This window comes from Diceros bicornis, chromosome 2 (assembly GCF_020826845.1).
Source record: "Diceros bicornis minor isolate mBicDic1 chromosome 2, mDicBic1.mat.cur, whole genome shotgun sequence".
NCBI classification, from domain to species: domain Eukaryota; kingdom Metazoa; phylum Chordata; class Mammalia; order Perissodactyla; family Rhinocerotidae; genus Diceros; species Diceros bicornis.
Genome location: NC_080741.1, coordinates 68,043,032 through 68,061,483, shown reverse-complemented (window position 1 = coordinate 68,061,483; position 18,452 = coordinate 68,043,032). Strand labels below are relative to the sequence as shown.

General features: G+C 45.0%; 1 protein-coding gene across 2 annotated transcripts in view; it reads left to right on the top strand.

Moving 5' to 3' along the window:
- The first annotated feature begins 522 nt into the window (after window positions 1-522).
- Window positions 523-18,452, top strand: part of FRMD4B (FERM domain containing 4B) — a 311,911-nt gene continuing 293,981 nt past the window's right edge. For both annotated transcript variants that reach the window (XM_058562852.1, XM_058562834.1), the window contains exon 1: window positions 523-861. The gene's annotated coding sequence lies outside the window, so the exon portion shown is untranslated. The remainder of the gene's footprint in view (window positions 862-18,452) is intronic.

The following is an 18,452-nucleotide window of genomic DNA, read 5'->3' as shown; positions in this document are numbered from 1 at the left end:
AGGTTTGCGGAATCTCAGATCAAGTCATTAGCCAGACCCACTCCCATCCCTGGCTAGATTCTGTGCCTCCCGCAGCCGCCGGTGCCTCATTCCCTTTATTCTAAGGGCAGTCCGGTCTTGGGATGCTTGAAGCCTGGGAGGCGGAATCAAGTCCCTCCCAGCGCTTTTCTGAGTCGGAGGGAGAGACGGACAGGCGCGGCCATGTGACCCCCTCCGTTTCCCCCACTCCTGGCAGCGCCAGCCGCTCCGCGCCCCTTGGCACCGGCGCCTTTTCTCTGTCGGGGAAGGCGAGCCCAGCCCGCAGCCGCGCGGCGGGGGCTGAGGGCGCCCCCTCCCTTCCTCCCGCTCCCCCTCCCCTTCCTCCCCTCCCGATACAATGACTGGGCCGGAACAGCGCATCAGCCGAGTCTCATTGGCAGCGGCCGCCCCAGCCCCCGGAGAGGCGGCGGGCGGGGGCAGCTGGGGAGAGAGGAGCCCAGAGCCGGGGCTGACAGCGAGAGGAGGCAGGCAGGACGGAAGGACGCGAGGAAGGCGGCCCGGGGCACAGCTGCAAGTGTGGGTCCAAGCGAGGAGGCGCGGCGAGCGGCGGTGGGGGCGACGAGCAGCCCCGGGCCGGGGGATGCGGCGGGCGCTGGCTGCCCAGCGAGCCGGGGAGTCGGGCTGCGCGGCTCACGTGCTGAGCAGGAGCTTGGGCAGAGAGGAGGAGGAAGAGGAAGGCAGGCGCCGGGGAAGGCGCTGCGCTGAGCGGAGTTGCAGGGCTGGCGCAGAGTCGGGTCCTCAGGTCCCGCGCGGTGAGCAGCCGAGACAATAAAGTAGCGGTCGACAGCCGCCGAGCGCCCGAGGGAGAAGGCGGCAGAGCAGGTAGGTAGGCGTCTGCCGCGGCTGCCTCGAGCGCGCTACGGGGGCGGGCCGGGAGACGCGGCCACAGCCGGCGCTCCCATGCGCCCCGGGCGCAGCGCGCACGTCTGGAGACCCCCAGTGGAGGTGCGGGTCTCGGGCGCTCCTGCGAGCAGGAAACCCCGCCCCTCGGCTCCGGAGCTGCCTGCAGCCTCCGCTGGAGTCCCTCGGGCACTTGGCGCGCCGCTTCGGTTGCTTTGGTGGTGTGGCGACAGGAAGTTTGGCGGTTTCGAGGCAGTGCCGCTGGTGGGGTTTGCAAACATGCCGCCAAGGGACCATGTGCTTTGGTTGCCGTGCGTTCGTGGGAGGTGGGGAGAAATGCTGATGCGTCCCAGATCTGGCTTCCCAGAGAGACTTTCAAAAGGCAGCGAAAGGAGTGGGGAGAAATTCCGTGCGTTAGCGGAGGATACTATGGGTTGGGTTTGGCTGTCCTTTTTAAATAGGTGTGTCAGAGCCGCTCCTACGTTGGAGAGGCTGTGTGCGTGTGGATTGCTCCCTTTCTATTTCCTGGAGTATTTCACTTTTCACTTTCATCTGGGGTGGGAAAAACAAAGGTGATATTTTGAGAAATGCCATTTGGTTTGGACTAGAGGATAGACTCTTCCTTTGCATTGCATGTCCTGTGCTCCGTACGATACTACTGAGCAGTGCCTCGTCTTGTTCACAAAAGGGGTGAGAGCTTGTATTAAATCTTCCCCGGGCCTGGGAAAGCAGCCGCAGGAGGAGGTCTCTCTCGCCCTCCTTTGTGTGGACGCTTCCTTCCAGATGTGTGAGGGTTGGGCTGGGCGCTCCTGGGTGGGGTAATAATTATCCTGAACATTCCTGCGATCTGCTAGGACTTGTAAACATACCAGAGCTAACTCCTCTGAACTTTGCGAACCGACTTGGTCTGCTGCTTGGTACCCAGACGGCTGCGTCTGGAAGGTGGCCCCTTCGGGGAAGAAAGACTGCGGAGTGCTGACAGCAGCAGTCTTTCCGGAAAGCTGGTTGATCCTTAAAGGTTAGCTAGTGTTTGCCCCAGAAACTTACCCTCCAATTTGGAGGATGCGTGTGAGATTTTAGCACAATCCCTGACATGCTGTTTCCTGTCCTAAAGAGAATGGATCTGTGGAACTTCCACATCAAATGTCTGGAGGGCAAGAAAAGCGGCTTGGCCTTATTTAACCTCATCAGACTGCTCTTTCATGCGCCATACAGGCTGTTAAGAATGAGGTTGAGAGAGCTTACTGTGTGAGACACCCCAGTAGGCACTTTTTGGGCATCATATGCAGTCCATGGAGTGGTAAACTGAGCCCTAGAGGGAGGTTAAGTAACTTGCCATAAGTCACAGTGGTAATCTGGGGTTTATATGAGGTCTGATTGCAGATGCCAGGCTCTTAACCGTGACAGTGCCTCTAAAAGGGAAGTGCTCTGGTGTTATTAATGATGATGAAGAAAATAATAACAATCAATAACTACCTCATATATTTTTTTCATAAAATTACATAAGATGATGTTTAAAAGAATGACTGACCCAGAGTAAACCATCAGTATATATTTTGCTCTCTAAACTGAATGTCACAAACTAGGTGATGGGTATACTGATGATTCTATGATTCGTTCTTTTTTGTATATCTGAAAATTTTGAAATAAAAAGTAAAGCGCGGGCACACATACCTTTTGAACAGTGCTTACATTTCCTAAAAGAAGGCCAGAAAAATTCGGGCAATTCCAAGGACTTGAACAGGAGAGGTTTATCACTTCTTGATGACATCTGCAAGTATTAATCAAACACTTTATTTGCTTAAATTCAGTAATGCAGGTGGAATGTATTTGAACAAGATGATGATGACAAATGAAGAAATCTACCTATAATACCATTATGGTGAGGTTTGGTTTTCATCAACACTGGAAAAGTTCTCAGAAGTCACTTCTCCTGGGTGTGCAAGTGATTGTCTTCAACTTCACTCTGTTTTGAAATTAATAAATTTCCGTCTTAGTGGCAGAAAAGTTCAGGGGCTTCTTAAACAGGCAACAACTGTGCTTGAGGCTAACAATCTAGAAAAGCGTGGGAGGAATTTATTCCACAGCCACTCCAGAGCATAAAAGCAGCTAAAGTTTTCTCAGTATTGTTTACTGTCACTGCCCTCTATTTCCAGCAAGGCTGAGAATCCTAGTTCTCTCTTTGATTCCACAGATTTCATTAAGACTCTGCAGTGCTTTTGAGCAGACAAAAAGGAAGTTTTGGCTAACCGACAATGCAAATAAGGTACATGGAAAACAGTTAAAAATACCCTGACTGCCTTATCCAGCCCACAGTAATTGTCTAAAATTTTAGGAACTCTTCAGTTATTTTACACACATAGGTGAAAGCTTGAGGCTTATACTGCAAGTGATCTCTCTCCGTCTTCCTTTCTCTCTCTCCCTCCCTTCTCTTTGCCTCCCTCCCTCCCTCCCCATCTCTCCTCCTCCCTCCTTTCCTCCCCATCTCTCCTCTTCCCTCCCTCCAGATCTGCCCAGAGATCTGATCTTATCTGGAAGGCACTATTTTTACATACTCAGCGACTGGTGAGGTTCACTGAAATTACTATCTTCAGCCTATATATAAATAAATCATGTAATTCAGCTCATCAGCAGGACTTAGGTGTCTCTCTCTCTTTACTTAGGTGTCTCTCTCTCTTTACTTAGGTATCTCTTTCTCCTTTTAGATGTGGTTTTTATTTTGTTTTAGAAGGCACTTATCTTTTTTTTTTTTGGTAATTCATTTGTTTCTAGGTCATTAAGATTTTTTTCTCCTCTTCTGGTAAATGTGTCATGGGCAGTCAGAGAGAAATGGTAAGATGGCAGTTTTCTGTTGCTAGATGCTTGATTTAGGGGCCAAATCTCCTTTTTTCCACAATAACTGGATTCACTGAAATTATCATGTCATTTCTTATCTCATTCTTCCTGGTGAAATCAATTTTTAACCTAATCTCATAAGGCAGTGTTTTTCAAAATAAAAGTCATGAAATCAATTTAGTGGGTTGCAACCAGTATTTTTTTTTTTTTTTAAGTATAACAGGACAGAAAATATCAGCATTATCATTTGCTATTAAGGGTTCCGTAGTTTCATGAAACTTTGAGTCAGTTCTTTATCTGGGACTGTGTACACATTCTGGGTTGCAGTATAAAATGTAATTTTTGCTGTGAGTCGCTGTCAAAAATGTTTGAAAGCCACTGCCACAGAGTATATTTTTATAATAAGTATGTTTGATAATAAGGTGTTCTATAAACACCTGATTTAAATGGAGTTAGGATATGTGTATATATACGTCTACAATTTTTTTTCATATATATAGGTTCAAGTTACATACGTGGGAATGGCTTCAAGAGCATCTTGCTCAGGCCTGAACAATGACTTTAGGGTCTGATTTCTTTCTCTTCATCTTCAGCCCTGCCTTTCTTTTCCTTCCTCTGTGTATTGGGTTTCTCATTGGGTGGCGAGATGACTGTAGTAGTTGCCAGTTTACACAATTCCAGGTTCAAGTCCAATAAAAAAGAATAAACCCCCTTCCCCAGTTGTTGAACAAAAAGTCTCAAAACCAGTTCTGCCTGGCCCCATTGGCTTGGCTGGAGGAACCCCTGTGCCCAATGACTTCTGCAGAGGTCCAGGGCTTTGCCCCAGTGGTGGAGTCCCCCCAGACCACGTGGACTGTGGACACCAGAGGGCTGGGCCTCCAGATGAATTCAGTTGCTGGAAAAAGAAGAAATGGATGCTGAGGAAATCGAATAAATGTTCACCACAGTGTACAAGTGCCTATCTCAATGAAGGCTGATTTTTGTTCTCTTTGATGCCCAACAGAATTATATTCAGACAAATAGGTTATCAATGTGATTTCTCATGTCTGTAAGGAAAGCTTTAGCTGTCACTTTTAACATCGTCAATAGAAGGACTTACGAGATCAAAATGCAGAGCAAGTCAAATTAGTAGTGGTTGCTCAACTTTCCAATGCCAGTGAGGGGCAAAAAGGCAGATATATTGATTGAAAACCCACTACAGACCCTAAACCTCTTACAAAGGGTGATGGTGATCGTTTTTTTTTTTTTTTGCATTTATGTGCAAATCTTGGAAGGCATTTATTTTAATCAATTTGTTGTTGTGCTAATGTGGTGAAACTAGTTATTTAAATGGTGTCTTAGAACAGATTATTTGAAGAATACACCTCCTGAAGGCCCAAGGCAAATGGGTTCTCTCCTTGCAACTCTTCGGCTTTGAGGTGTTTCTCTGGGTCTATGTTATTTTGCCTCTGGGCATGTGCTGCCTTTAATTGTCCTCTGTCACTTCATGTACAATTGTCCAGTGGGGAAGGGGGCCCTGGTTGTGTGGGGCTGTGAGGATAATGTTCACTAACAGCGGAGTTCCCTAGAAGTAGGGTGATCATGCTGGCTGGCTCAGGTCAGTCTCGGGCAATGTCTGTGCCTCGAGTTTGGATGATAAATTACATGGTCACCCCATCTATGAAGGCTATTTCAGGGGGCAATGATTAAGGGTCTATTTAATAGATTAAAGTACAAAGAATTCTTTTTACCAGGCGAGACTAAATGATAACGTTTAAGGATGCACCCTCATGCGGTAAAAGTGTAAAGGAAAGCAAGAAAGTGATTACCAAAAAGGTCAGCCGTGGGTGACTTTGTCTCCCCAGGGACACTTGTCAATGTCTAGGGAAATTGTTGGTTGTTACCACTTGGAGGAGAATGCTACTGGCATCTAGTGGGTAAAGGCCAGAGATGCTGGTAAACATCCTACAATGCACAGGACAGCCCCCACAGCAAAGAATGATCAGCCCCACATGTCAATAGTGCCAAGGTCCGGAAACCCTGGGGCAGTGGTTACATTTGAAGAGGAGGGAGGAAAAGTGTTTAGGAGCTTTACTGGGGTGACACAGCGATGGCAGTTAACTTGGAGATAATTATTGAGCTGTATATTTATATTTTAATGTATGTTATGCTTAAAAAAGCGTTAAAAAAAAGTAAAGAAGTCCTCAGCATAACTGAAGGATGAAACTCCTGATGCCTAGTAGTGTCTTGTTCAGATGTGAAGGCTCAACAAATGATGGTAGAACTAATGGTAACAAGAGCAGCTCACGTTCACCAAGTGCTCACTTGTGCTGAGAATTATTCTGCCAAGATCACATAATACTTGTTGAGTTGGTAAAGTCTGCAGTTGACTGGTATTTTCTGGAAAGGCAGAATGGGTCCTGGTTGTGATCACTGACTCTGGAGTCAGATGACGTGACCTCAAATCCAAATGCACCACTTACTAAGTGTGTGAATTTGAGCAAGTGGCTTAACCATTTTTGTGCCTCAGTTTCCTCGTCAATGAAATGGGGAGAATAAGAGTTCCCATCTCATCAGATTATTGTGAGGATTAAATGACAGAATGTAAAGTGTTTGACATAGTGCCTGCTATGTATTAAACACTCCATAAATGTTAGCTATTATTGTTTGTGGAGGCTAGGAAAAAAATAATAATAGCTATATTATTTATTGAACACTGACTATGTGCCCAATTTTAGTCTAAGCATTTTTCAGTTATCCTTTTATTTATTCTTATAAATCCTGTGATATGAGTATTTCCATTTATTGTTATTATTATCCCTATTTTACAGATGAGGAAAACTGAGACTTAATGAAATTAGCAACTAATGGAGCCTTAATTTCAACCCCAAGTCATTCTGACTTCAGAGGCCCCGCTGTCATTTATTACATCATATTGTTGGACTTGGAAGGGAGCCTGAGGTCAGCTACCCCACAAAATGAGCCCTTAAGAGGCGATGTGACTTGGTAGGTTATTAAGGGATGGTGCAGGGCCAGAACCGAGGTGGTCTGCCTACACCGACCATCTATGTTTTAGGACAAATGCATGTACCCCGCAGGACAACTGTGCTGGGTGGGAGCAGGCCCATACCGGGAACACTGGATCAGGAGATGGGGAGATGTCTTCTAACCCAGCTACAAAAAGTCTAGAGCTGTGTTTACTAAAGTGGGGTAGGTGAACTCCTGGTGGTCCACACATGAGTTGATTTTAGATGATAAATGGAGAATCATTTTACTCTAATGGTTTTTTATTTATTTGAATGTGTATCCCCGGGTTTTTTTTCACTTAGACTTTCAAGTCTTACTAAAGAATATATTCTTTTCTGCCTTGCCAAATAAACTATTGAAAGATTGGATGTTATTGCTTAGGGTGAGGCTAAGAAGGACATAGTATCAATGTTCATTTAAAAATCTATATTAGGTAAAACATAGTATGGGGTGTATTGAAAAAGGCTAAACCTATGAAGGGAAGATGTGAATGACTGAAGTCTGGGAAATACTGGAATGTACTGGAAATACTGGAATGAACGATGTTTCTTGAATTTTGTGCACTTGCATCCCTCAGGGATCGGATTCTGGTTCAGTAGATCTGGGGCAGAGCCTGAGAGTCTGTGTTCCTCACAAGCTCCCAGGTGACGCCCATGATGCTGGTCTGTGGACCACACTTTGCCTAGCAAGGGATCAGAGAACCTAGAAGATTCTTGGACATGTGCTGGGTGCTGTGGAGGATACAAAAAGTGTAAGGTAATCCCCTGTGTCCCAGAAGCGTAATGTAGTTGGAGAGAGCAGATGTACGTGAACGTGGGAGGTGGACTCCTCCATCCAGAGAAAGTGCAGTGATCTGCCCCAGAGCTGCTGCAGCGGGATGGGGGTGGGGGGGTGGGTGTGGCGGTGAGGTTTCACTTGGGCCTGAAAGGTTTGTAGCAGCAAGGGGAGAGTTCCAGGACAGGCTTGATGAGCAGGAGAAAGAGTACGAGTAACAGGGAAGATTAAAAAAAAAAAAAAAAGGCCTGCACGTGCAAAGTGGAGATTTCAGCAACAATCTGATCAACACAGAGAATCAGTCTGGAGCATTCGGTTAGAATAACCTCCCTCTTCAAAGAACAAGCCCCATTGCGTGGTAATAATAGTCCTGGTTTATTGAGTCCCTGTAAGTGCCAGGCACTTGCCAACTACTTTCCATACAGAATTTCATTCTGTCTCCACAATGACCTACAATAACCCACACTTTACGGAGGGGGAAACTGAGACTTGGAGAGGCCATGTGAACAAGCACACAGCTAGTGACAGACCTGGAATTCAAACTCAGAACCGAGCCTGTGCTCTTGACACCACCCTGCAAGAGACTGCTCTTCTTATCCCCGACAGTCACAGCCTGAGAGGTTTGGCCTTCTCTCCAGAGAGCACACCTCACAGGAGCTTCTAATGGCCCATCTTGTTTCTAATGAGGATATTGCCCCTAAAACAGATCCTGAGCAAACACCCAAAGTTGTCCATTAATTTGTCCTTCATCATGACTTATAAAAGATTATATTCCTTTCTGCCTTGCTAAATAAACTATTAACAGACTGGAGTTTTCGGCATTGTGACCTTACGTAAGAAATAAGTTCAAAACTGTCCCCCAAACCCCCAAATAAGCACTGAATGTTTTGTTGCAGTGATGAAGTGCTTTCCTTTGGAAATCACCAACTGGCCTAGACAGACAGTTATTGAAAATAATTATGCCTCCGCCACGGCATGGGGTCTGTCACTGCCCCTCCTGATGCAAAAGGTCTTTCTGGAATACCAGCATCCATCTTCCAGCTGGTGCTTATAACAGCCGACAGCGTCGGTAGGGGACCCAACAACGGATGCAGCCTGAGGATTGTTTTCAGGCATCTCTTGTTGCACCTGACTGAGCCCATCCCATCAATTCAGTCATTGCAAAAGAGCGGGGGTACCATCTGTGACCTGACACAGGCGCAGAGCCCACAGAGCCAGCTCTGCCCGAAGTTCATCCAAGTTGAATGCTCTGGCAGGGTTCTGCCAGATAAAGGAAGAGCTGAGGAAAAAGAGGTGGAGAATCAAGAAGGCTGATTTCTGATCCTATCTCAGCAGCCCACTGACCTGAGCCCTGTCCATTCGCTCTCTGGATTGTCAAGTGGGTGGTGACACTTGAGGTTCCTTCCACCTCTAACCCTTTATTTGTGCTATGAACAACCAGAAGTGTGCACCCTGAACTTTATCTGTACCTGTTGCGTGATTCTCACTTTAACTTTTTAAAAAAAGTCTCAGATAAATAAATGCATTTAAAAAGCCTTCCTTATCAGTAGTGTGTCAGTGGAACGTTTCAGTAAAATTATTTGCTGTGCAGTAAAAATCATATTTGGTGTACCTTGTCATATCAAGTAACCTTTCAGTATTTAGACAAATCGTAAAACAGGATAGTGTGGGTTTTTTTGATAAATCAGGAAAGATAAGGCTATTTGAGGCCACCACAAATGGACTGATTGCATCCATTTAAATGTGCCAGTTGAAATGCAGGATCCTGATTAAGTAATGAAAACCATGTGCCCCTAGACTGGGACCATAGAGCCCTATCCCAGTGGGGCCATAAGACTTAGACTGAGGACATATCATGGTAATTTGCTCCAACTGTGTTAAATTAATTCAATTTGTATTTTGAAAAGAAAAAAGAAGTGTGCTGTTTTATATACCTCCGTGTTCCCAGTCTAGCTGCACTTTTCACTGCCTAAAAGAATGGGCTGTCCAGTTTACTAGAGGTCAAACGTTTCATTCAAACAAATTAAGACATCATGTTTTGCAATGATTCAGCGCTTTAAACAGTTCAAATCATGAGTGGTTCTCATTGTCCTTTCTAGCACCGAGTTTAATGACACTTGGAAAAGCATACTGGAAGACTATCGTTGCTCCTTTTTAGATCTCAGAGAAAAGCTGTGAAAATGATAAAGATAAAAGGTATTTAAAAATTGACAGTTTGTCAGCAAGTGTTCATGTTATTCGATTGATACTTTCACTATATAATAAGAGGGAGAAATGTAACTATTTGTCTTCTTTCAAAGAATACAATGCAAACCTGTTTTCCACTCCTTATACAGGCTCATTTATATAGCATTGTCAAGGAATAAAAAATTTGTTTCACTTAAGTGATTTTTCCAGGTGATTAAAGCTTACCTCTGCCTATCCACATTATTTTTTGCTTGAGTTATCTTGGATGAAAACATGGCACACGCTTCTTTACTTTTTTACAGGGAGTATATAAATGTGGTTACATCTTGCCTTGACTTGGGCTCCTCATCATAAACATCACTTTTTGTTCCTTGCCATCATCCTGTTACTCTTTGACAGCTGAGTTGTGTGGGGCTGAGGGCCTCTGTCCAAATAATCACAGATTTTTATTCTTTTGTAGTTACCATTATTCCTAATAATAGGGCTCCTCTGAGTAGTTAGCAAATCCCAGGCAGAGTGCTAAGAACTTCATATACATTATAATCTTAGCTAATCTGCCCAACCTTGCCCCCCCCCAAGAAATGAGATTATTCCTTCTATTTTACAGGTGAGAAAGTTGAGGTTTAAGAAATTAGTTATAAGTGGTAGAGCTGGGATTCGAACCTGGGTCTCTAACTGCAAGGTGCCTGTTGATAGCTATTACAAGAGTTGCCTCTTCTTGCTCTGTTTCTCCTCTCTGCATATTTCTCTGTATCCTCTTGCTTTAAAAACCTTCACCCAGATAAGGGTCCAAGATTAAGTCTGTGCCTCTTGGGCTGGCCCCGTGGCTTAGCGGTTAAGTGCATGCACTCCACTACTGGTGGCCTGGGTTTGGATCCCAGGCGTGCACCGACGCACCGCTTCTCCAGGCATGCTGAGGCTGCGTCCCACATACAGCAACTAGAAGGATGTGCAACTATAACATACAACTATCTACTGGGGCTTTGGGGAAAAAAAGGAGGAGGATTGGCAATAGATGTTAGCTCAGAGCCAGTCTTCCTCAGCAAAAAGAGGAGGATTAGCATGGATGTTAGCTAAGGGCTGATCTTCCTCACACACACACAAAAAAAAGTCTGTGCCTCTTTTATGGAGCATGTTTTGGTATCTTTTTCCTTAAGTGGGGTTCTGAGGGTTTTTTTTTTTTGCTGATTCCAGACATCTTCTACACAGTTGTAGTTTCTGGAAGTCTAACCTGTGAATTCATCACTGTGTATGCTAGAGCTTTGGGGGGATTATAAGATTTTCTGTGTTATGATTAAGTAGCATAATCAAGAAACTTGCAATCAGAGGAATGCTTGGCAAGTCTATAATGCAGGGTCAGCAAACTTTTCCCGGGAAGGGCCAGATACTAAAGATATTAGGCTTTGCGGGCCATAGGGTCTGTGTTGCAACTACTCAACTCTGTCTTTGTAGGGCAAGAGCAGCCACAGATAATACATAAAATAATGGATAAGGCTGTATTCCAGTAAAACTTTATTTACAAAAACAAGCAGTGGGCAGGAATTGCCCACCAGCCTATTTTTGCCAATTCCTGTTATAATGGGAAAAAAAGGACCAATCAAGATATTTAAAAAGCCTAACTAGGTAGTTAGTTCCGAGGCAGTGCTGAGTAGTGGTTAGGCCCCTGACCTCTGGAGACAACTGCCTGGATTTGTCTCCTAGGTCTGCCACTAACTACTCTAACTTAGGCAAGTATCTTAACTCTTGTGCCTCAGTTTTCTGTCTTTAAGATTGGGAAAATAATAGTCTTTACCTCATAGGGTTGTTTTGAGAATTAAAGGAACTGTTTGTAAAGTACTTAGAAGGGTGCTCAGGACAAAATAAGTACTATGTAACTTTTTGTGACATTAAGAATTGTAACAAATCCAATTTCCAGTGAGACAAAATATTGCAATGCATTGATGGAGAGCACCAAGACTCCCTTTGCTCTGAGTGAAGTGGAGGGCAGTGTTATAGATGGATGTGTGGTGGAGGAGAGAGGTTTGTTACTGAAGGCAGCATGGCGGGTAGGAAGGGCCCTGGCCTGGGAGTTATGGGGAACTGGGTTTAACAGCTCAGACAGCCGGTAGCTTGCAGAGTGCTCTTAGGCAAGTCAATTCTTTCTAGGGCCTTGGTTTCCTCATCTATAAAATAAAGGGGTTCACCTAGATTAGTGGATACAAACTAGTTGTTTGTGAACTGAATTCTGCCTACAGAGAGCTCGATTAGTCCCTAGAGTATTTTTAAATATTTGAATTAATCATCAGCAATTATGAATCAGGAAATTCCAGAAAAGTTCTGGACTCCTGGGTTCTGTTAAAAATTCAGAAGCTCTAACAACACTGGCAGCACTCCCACATGGCCACAGTTGACTAGGGCTGAGTGGTGGCAGCCCATAGGCTCTATCATTGACTGCTGTAGCAGATGCTACTGGTCCCCAGCCCATATTTTCTTGCCCTTGCCCCTCCAGTGCAAGTCAACTTGACTTCCCTCTGCCAGCGCCTGCGTTCATTTGTCTGAGGATTTTCTCTGACTGTGGAAGTGGTGGGTTGGAAGTGCTGGGGAATTAACACCCAACCCTCCACTGATGACGGTTTAGTATATGGATGCTTAAGCTCCCTTGCCCATCTGGTGGGGTAACTAAGGTGTATATTCTACACCATTTTCAAGAGTTTCCCCGTGGGATTAAACTCCAATCACCCACAATGATAGTTGACTTAATAGGACACTCTTTTTTTTGGTGGCCTTTATTTCCATGTCCCATTTCCTGCTCTCCTACTGGTGTTCCCTGGGATGTCCTCTCAGATAAATGCCTTACACTTGAATCCTTCTCCAAGGTCAGCTTCTGGAGGAAATCAGACTAAGAAAACCGTAGTCCCTACCCCTGAGGCCCGATGAGGATTGCCCTTGTTTTTCATCATGCTTGGGCAGTTTTTCTTAGGTGGAGAAATACTTGTCTGTCCCATGTCTATCAAAAGAGGTAAGGTAAAGAACTGAGTGGGCTGTGGGTTTCTAGAAGGATGGGAGTATATTTCTTTGTGAAAGTAAAGAATAGAGGGAAAACTTTTGTGCAGATGACCTTCCTCACTTATTGAAGTGTTGTCTCTATAGGTGTCTGAATTGATGATTCCTCAATAGAAGATCCTTATGGATTCTTAAATTGGAGACTATTTTAGGGGAGTATTTTGTGAGAAGCAGTCAAAATCCCTACAGTGTGATTTGTGGATTGTTTTAACCTGCTTAGGAGACTTGTATTTTAAAAGAGGAGATTTGAGAATGAAATTTGTTTTCTAATAGGATGACCAACCATCCTGGTTTGTCCAGGGCTGAGAAGTTTCCTGAGATGAAGGACTCGGTACTAAAACGAGGAAAGTCCCCGGCCAACCAGGATGAGTTGGTCACCCTACTCTAGATGCAAGTCCCACATAGGACCTTTCAAAGTCCAACCCCTGAAAGATTATGTCCTCCTGATATATATGTATTTCAAAATAAAATTATATTTTTAAAATGACCCCAAACTTAAATGCATACTGAAATAAAATAGCTTCTTTTTAGATTTCTAATTACAAAAGTCTGAGTAAGTTTAATAGCATGACTTCGGTTTTCCTTTTAGTCTGAGCTTCTGTTTTGCTGCTGTTTGGACTTGGCTGGCTGTGGGCTAACACAACACTCTTAGTTAAGGGAATGAATTTGGAAACGTTCAATACCTCTTCCTTTTCATGTCTCCACTCAGTCAATGGAGCAGGGGCTCAGCAGAGTTGTACCCCACATTTGAAGCTCTGAGTGCTCTCCTTAAAGGTGAGCAGGGAAACGAGAAAGGATGCCTCACCTGTGTTCAAGGGTAAAACCCTTAAATGTGTGTTTTCTCTGCCCTGAGTTACCTGTCATTTTTCTTCTCCTGAGTGCTCCTCTATTTTTAGTGACATTGTGTTTTAGTCAGAGATGAATTTGTGAAGCCTTTGCACCCAATCAGAAGAGTGTGTCACAGCTGGATGACGGAGACAGAGAGCCGTGCCCCAGGACTGAGGACATAAATAGCAAAGAGTGTGAATGGCACCAGAATGTGGGAATCTCTGAGAGTCGGAAACCAGACATGTCTGCATAGCACAATGTGAAAGGAAGACCTGGGAATCTGAAGTTTAAAATGATTTTGTGTATCAAACCAGGTAATTTAGACCCTGGAATAAGTAGGTGGGGCTCAATAGAAAAGTTATAAGTAGATTTGGAACCAGAAAGATATTTGTGTTTGAATCTAAGACCTGTCACTTAACATTTGTAACCTTGTACAAATCAGGAAAACTACCTGAACCTCAGTTTTCCTCATTCATAAAATGGAGATGATAAGGAATGGAAGGGAGCCCCCAGAAAGGTTATTCTCAATCCAGCTACCAAGTAGGCTAGTAGAGCTTCATCCCACTGGGGAGACCTGGGAACCAGCATAGGCTGACCACTCCAGATTGGTAGGTGGCAGGTTTAACAAGCAAGGGCAGCTGCAAGAGGAATAGATCTCGTCACCCACTTGTCAGAATCTTAAAAGTTTATATAGAGGCCTTAAGGGAGTTCAGTCACATATCCAGTCCAGAGAGTTTCAACAGCACATTACTCTCTCATGGCTGCATCCTTGAAATGGCTCCTGGTGTGGGAATGGTAGGTGGAACGTACATTCCAAGGACAGGGGAGAGGGGTCAGGAGCCTCTGATTGCCCTGGTTCAGCTTGCGGGTCAACCAGCAGTCATGTCTCCTCAATGACCTCCTCCAACCAACACTAACGGATTGCAGAGCATCAAGGTGGAAGGAGTCTGGGTCCCTCTACCTCTGTGTGGAGCAGAGCTGTTCTAGCCCCTGCCCCCTGCCAGACCACCCTCTACTTGGACTTGTACTCATGACAGAACTAATCTAAAGCACTCTTACTTGGTCTCTGTTAAAACCAAGAACCTATATGCTAACTGTGTAAAGGTTTAATGCATGACTTAGCCTCAGCCAATTGGGAGTTACTAGAAGGATCATGAGAGTTGGAGCCAGGAAGACCTGGGTTTAATCCTAGCTTTACCACTTGCTAACTGGATGATGTTGAATAAGAAACTAGTCTAAACCTCTTCTGAGACTATGTGTATAACCATATTTAATACTCTGAAGCTGGCCTCTGGGGTAAAATGCCTGGCACAATGCTTGGTACATAGTCAACAATCAATGAAAGATAGCTATTGATGTTATTCATATCATTATTAATCGTTCACAATGCTGAGTTGTTACTGACCAAGTCAGGCAGTATTAGTAACCTTATACCGACTGGCTCTGAGGTCTGGAATTAGTTTTACTAATTTCTGAACGGTTTGGGTGATCCATGGTAAATTAACAGGCCAGCAGAAACCATATGTTCCCTCAGGCCACTGTGAGTAGCAAGCATTTGCTTACCTCAGGTAAAGGATATAGTCCAATTAGTGGGGCAAAGGATATGTCTGATGATAAAGTGGACAGGCTTCCTGGGGTCATGCCTTCTGATCACTCACAGAGGCACAGTCTGGGTTGGGATGTGAGGGTAGGGGACCCAGCTAGTCAGGGGAGAGCTGAATATCTTCATCAGCAGCACTTTTCCCTGGCTAACCTGGGAAACCACATCCTTAGTGTCTGTGCCAACTACTAGTGGCCTACCACTTTCTCCATTCTTAGTAACAGAACCCCAATTTTATTTGAGGTAGTAGTGTGCTTTGCTAAAAGACTACATGATCTGATTTACGTTTTTAAAAAAAGTCACGTAGAATATTTACTAGGTGGGGAATATCAAATAAAAGCAGCAGTTAGCTAGGAAACTGTAACCATGCTTCAGGCAAGTGGTGATGGTAGCTTGAACTAGGAAAAACATGCTTTGGGCAAACCAATTAAGATAGAGAGATAGACAGAGGGAAGAGGACAAGAATCCTGAGGGCCAAAGAAAACAACATAATGACTGATGGAAGAGGCTGCCAGGAAGTTCATTGTGTCATGAAGCCCACTCAGGGTCTCCTCAGAGGCAGAAATCAGCCTGCTTTCCACAGCCATAGGGCCTGGCGAGACCCCAAGAGTGGGTGAGTGTCTGCTACGCGAGAGGATGGCGCAGCCTCCACTGGGTCCTGCTCACTGCCCGTCAGAGAATTAGGTAATAGGTATGGAGAGGAGCTGGCCTTCCCATACAACCAGCAGCATTTTCATCTAAGTCGTCTCTGTCAAGCTACCTCAGAGAAACTTAATCCAAACTGGAAGTGCTGGTAAAATATGTGCTCACTCCAGACAGAACTAAGGGTATTCTCATGGGAAAATGCAGAACGAAGCAAAAAAAGTGAGAGTACTAGAGGTCTGAACAAGCCCCATTTACATTCCAGGTAAGACCAGGAGGGATAAATAAGCCTTCCTAATATTTTTATGACCTTAATTCTTCCCTTTCTTCATTATTGTTGTTCGCCTGTCTTAGCTTGAGCTTCCTCCTACAGTAGAGCTGGAGACAAGGGCTTGGGTGCCCATGGTTTATTTTGGGAAGAAATCCCAAGGAGCAGGAGTGGGATTGTGTAAACAGGGAGGAAGGATGCAGATCACCACTGGTGGGCAACTGGACCTCAGTCCCCCCTGGGGATGCTCTGAGACACCATGTAAAATGCACCTTAGAATTTTCTACACAAGGGGAGGAAAAGGGGAGTATTTTCCATGGGCTCCTGTCCCCCTCTTGGTCAAGGTTGCTTCATGGGTGTCAGTTTCTTCACATTTCCAGGTTTGCTCATGCCTCACACTCAGTGGCTCCTGGCAGGCATCCCACGCCAAGCCCCAGGCCAGAAAGCCCAAAGCTTTTTCCCTGTAGGCTTTTGTGTTAAATACTCTTTGAAAATGCTGGGTTTTGATTCTAGAAATGTCAGAGAAGCTAGCTAGAGAGAAAAATGGTCTAGGTAGGGAAAATAGAAGATGGCAGCCTAGGAGCCAGCGAGATCCCTGAGGCATGAGGAGGAATGGAAGGTTGCCTGTGGGAAGAAGTAAGAAGTAACTGTTGTTCACCAGAGGGTTTTCTGATTGTTGGCCAGTGTGCTCTCTCTCTCTCACTCTCTGTCTCTGTCTCTGTGTGTGTGTGTCTCTCTCTCTCTCTCTCTCTCACACACACACACACACACACACACACACACACACACTGCGCTAGCCACATTGAAAGACTTGGATCCCAAAATATGCCAGACTCTCTTGACTTAGGTCTTTTGCACAACCTCTTCTCCTGCCCCCTCCCAGCCATGCGCACATACCCACTTTACGTGGCTAATTCTCACTCATCCCTGAAGATCCATATCTCATTTTACCTGATGGCTTTCCTTAAGTCCCCAAATTTGGCAATATGCACTGTCTTAATTAGCGCTTTTTGATTCTAAGAACCAGCCCTCCACTCAAAGAGGTTTGAGTTAAAAACAAACAAGCGGATATAGAATAGTGTTTCTCAGAATGTAATCCACAGACTACTCACATTAGGATCATGATGGTGCTTGTCGTAAGTACCCATCCCTGCGCCATGCTCACACCTGCTCTACCAGGAATCTGAGGAACTGGCACAGAAACAAGCAGCCCAGATGATTCTTCTGCACATTCATATTTGAGAACCGCCGCTCCAGGAGACTCTCCCAATGCTCTTTGCAAAAAGTACACACAGCCAGAGGAACCAGAATTTTGTCAGGCATCTCCCTAGACCTGCAGGAGCTTGGTCTCTAGTTTCCCCGCTGGTCTCCTGAGTTACCCTCTGTTGCTTACACTCGGCTCCCTCAGTCCTAATCTCTATAGCTCCCACAGCTACCTGGCTCAGCTGCAGAATCCTGTCCCAGACACCTGGATTGATCAAGCTTGGATCACCTTGCTCCAGCCAGCTGTGGCCCAGGGGATGGAAGAGTAGATGGTACCTGTTGTTCCATTCTCTGCCATGACTGTGGACCAGGTAGTTTTTTAAGAAAAAGAATAGCGGTTGGGAGAAATTGGCTTCTCCAGTACAATGTCTTCTGGGGCTTTGAGCTTCTCCTATCCTGCCATTGACTATGTAATATAATAATTGGCGGTATACTTCTCAGTATCCACCATTAGACTGCGAGAAATTTCAGGACAAGACCACCATCTGATCCACCCTTATATTCCCAGACCTTACCAGACTGCTTGTCACCAAGAAGGGCTCATTAAGTGGTTACTGAATGATGATTGACCGGATATGTCACTGGAAATGTGTAGGAGCAGATGATTCCCTTATTTTCTAAAAGTTTTAAATCAATTTTATTAAGGCATTGTGTTTACATGTGATAAAATGCACCCATTTTAAGTGGGCAACTGATGAGTTTGACAGATGGATGCACCAGTGTAACCATGTGCCAATCAAGATATAGAACATTTTCATCACCCCAAAAATCTCTTCTCGCAAGGGGCCATTTTTTAATTCCTCTAAATTTGCTTAAGAAGAGAGTAGTCCAGAGATCAGATTCTGGTGATGGTTCTCAAAGTGTGGTCTCTGAACCAGCAGCCTCAACACCTCCTGGGAACTTGTTAGAAATGCAGATTCTTGGGCCCCACCCCTGACCTACAGAATCAGAAACTCTGGGGGTGGGGCCCAGCAGTCTGTATTTTAAGGAGCCCTCCAGGTGATGTTGACAAATGCTTAAGTACAAAAACCACTGGACTAGGTCAACTGGGGTTTCTTAAAAATGAGCAGCTAGAGTGGAGCCAGATGGATGATCGAGGTGCTTGAGAGCCTGCACTGGAATCAAAGG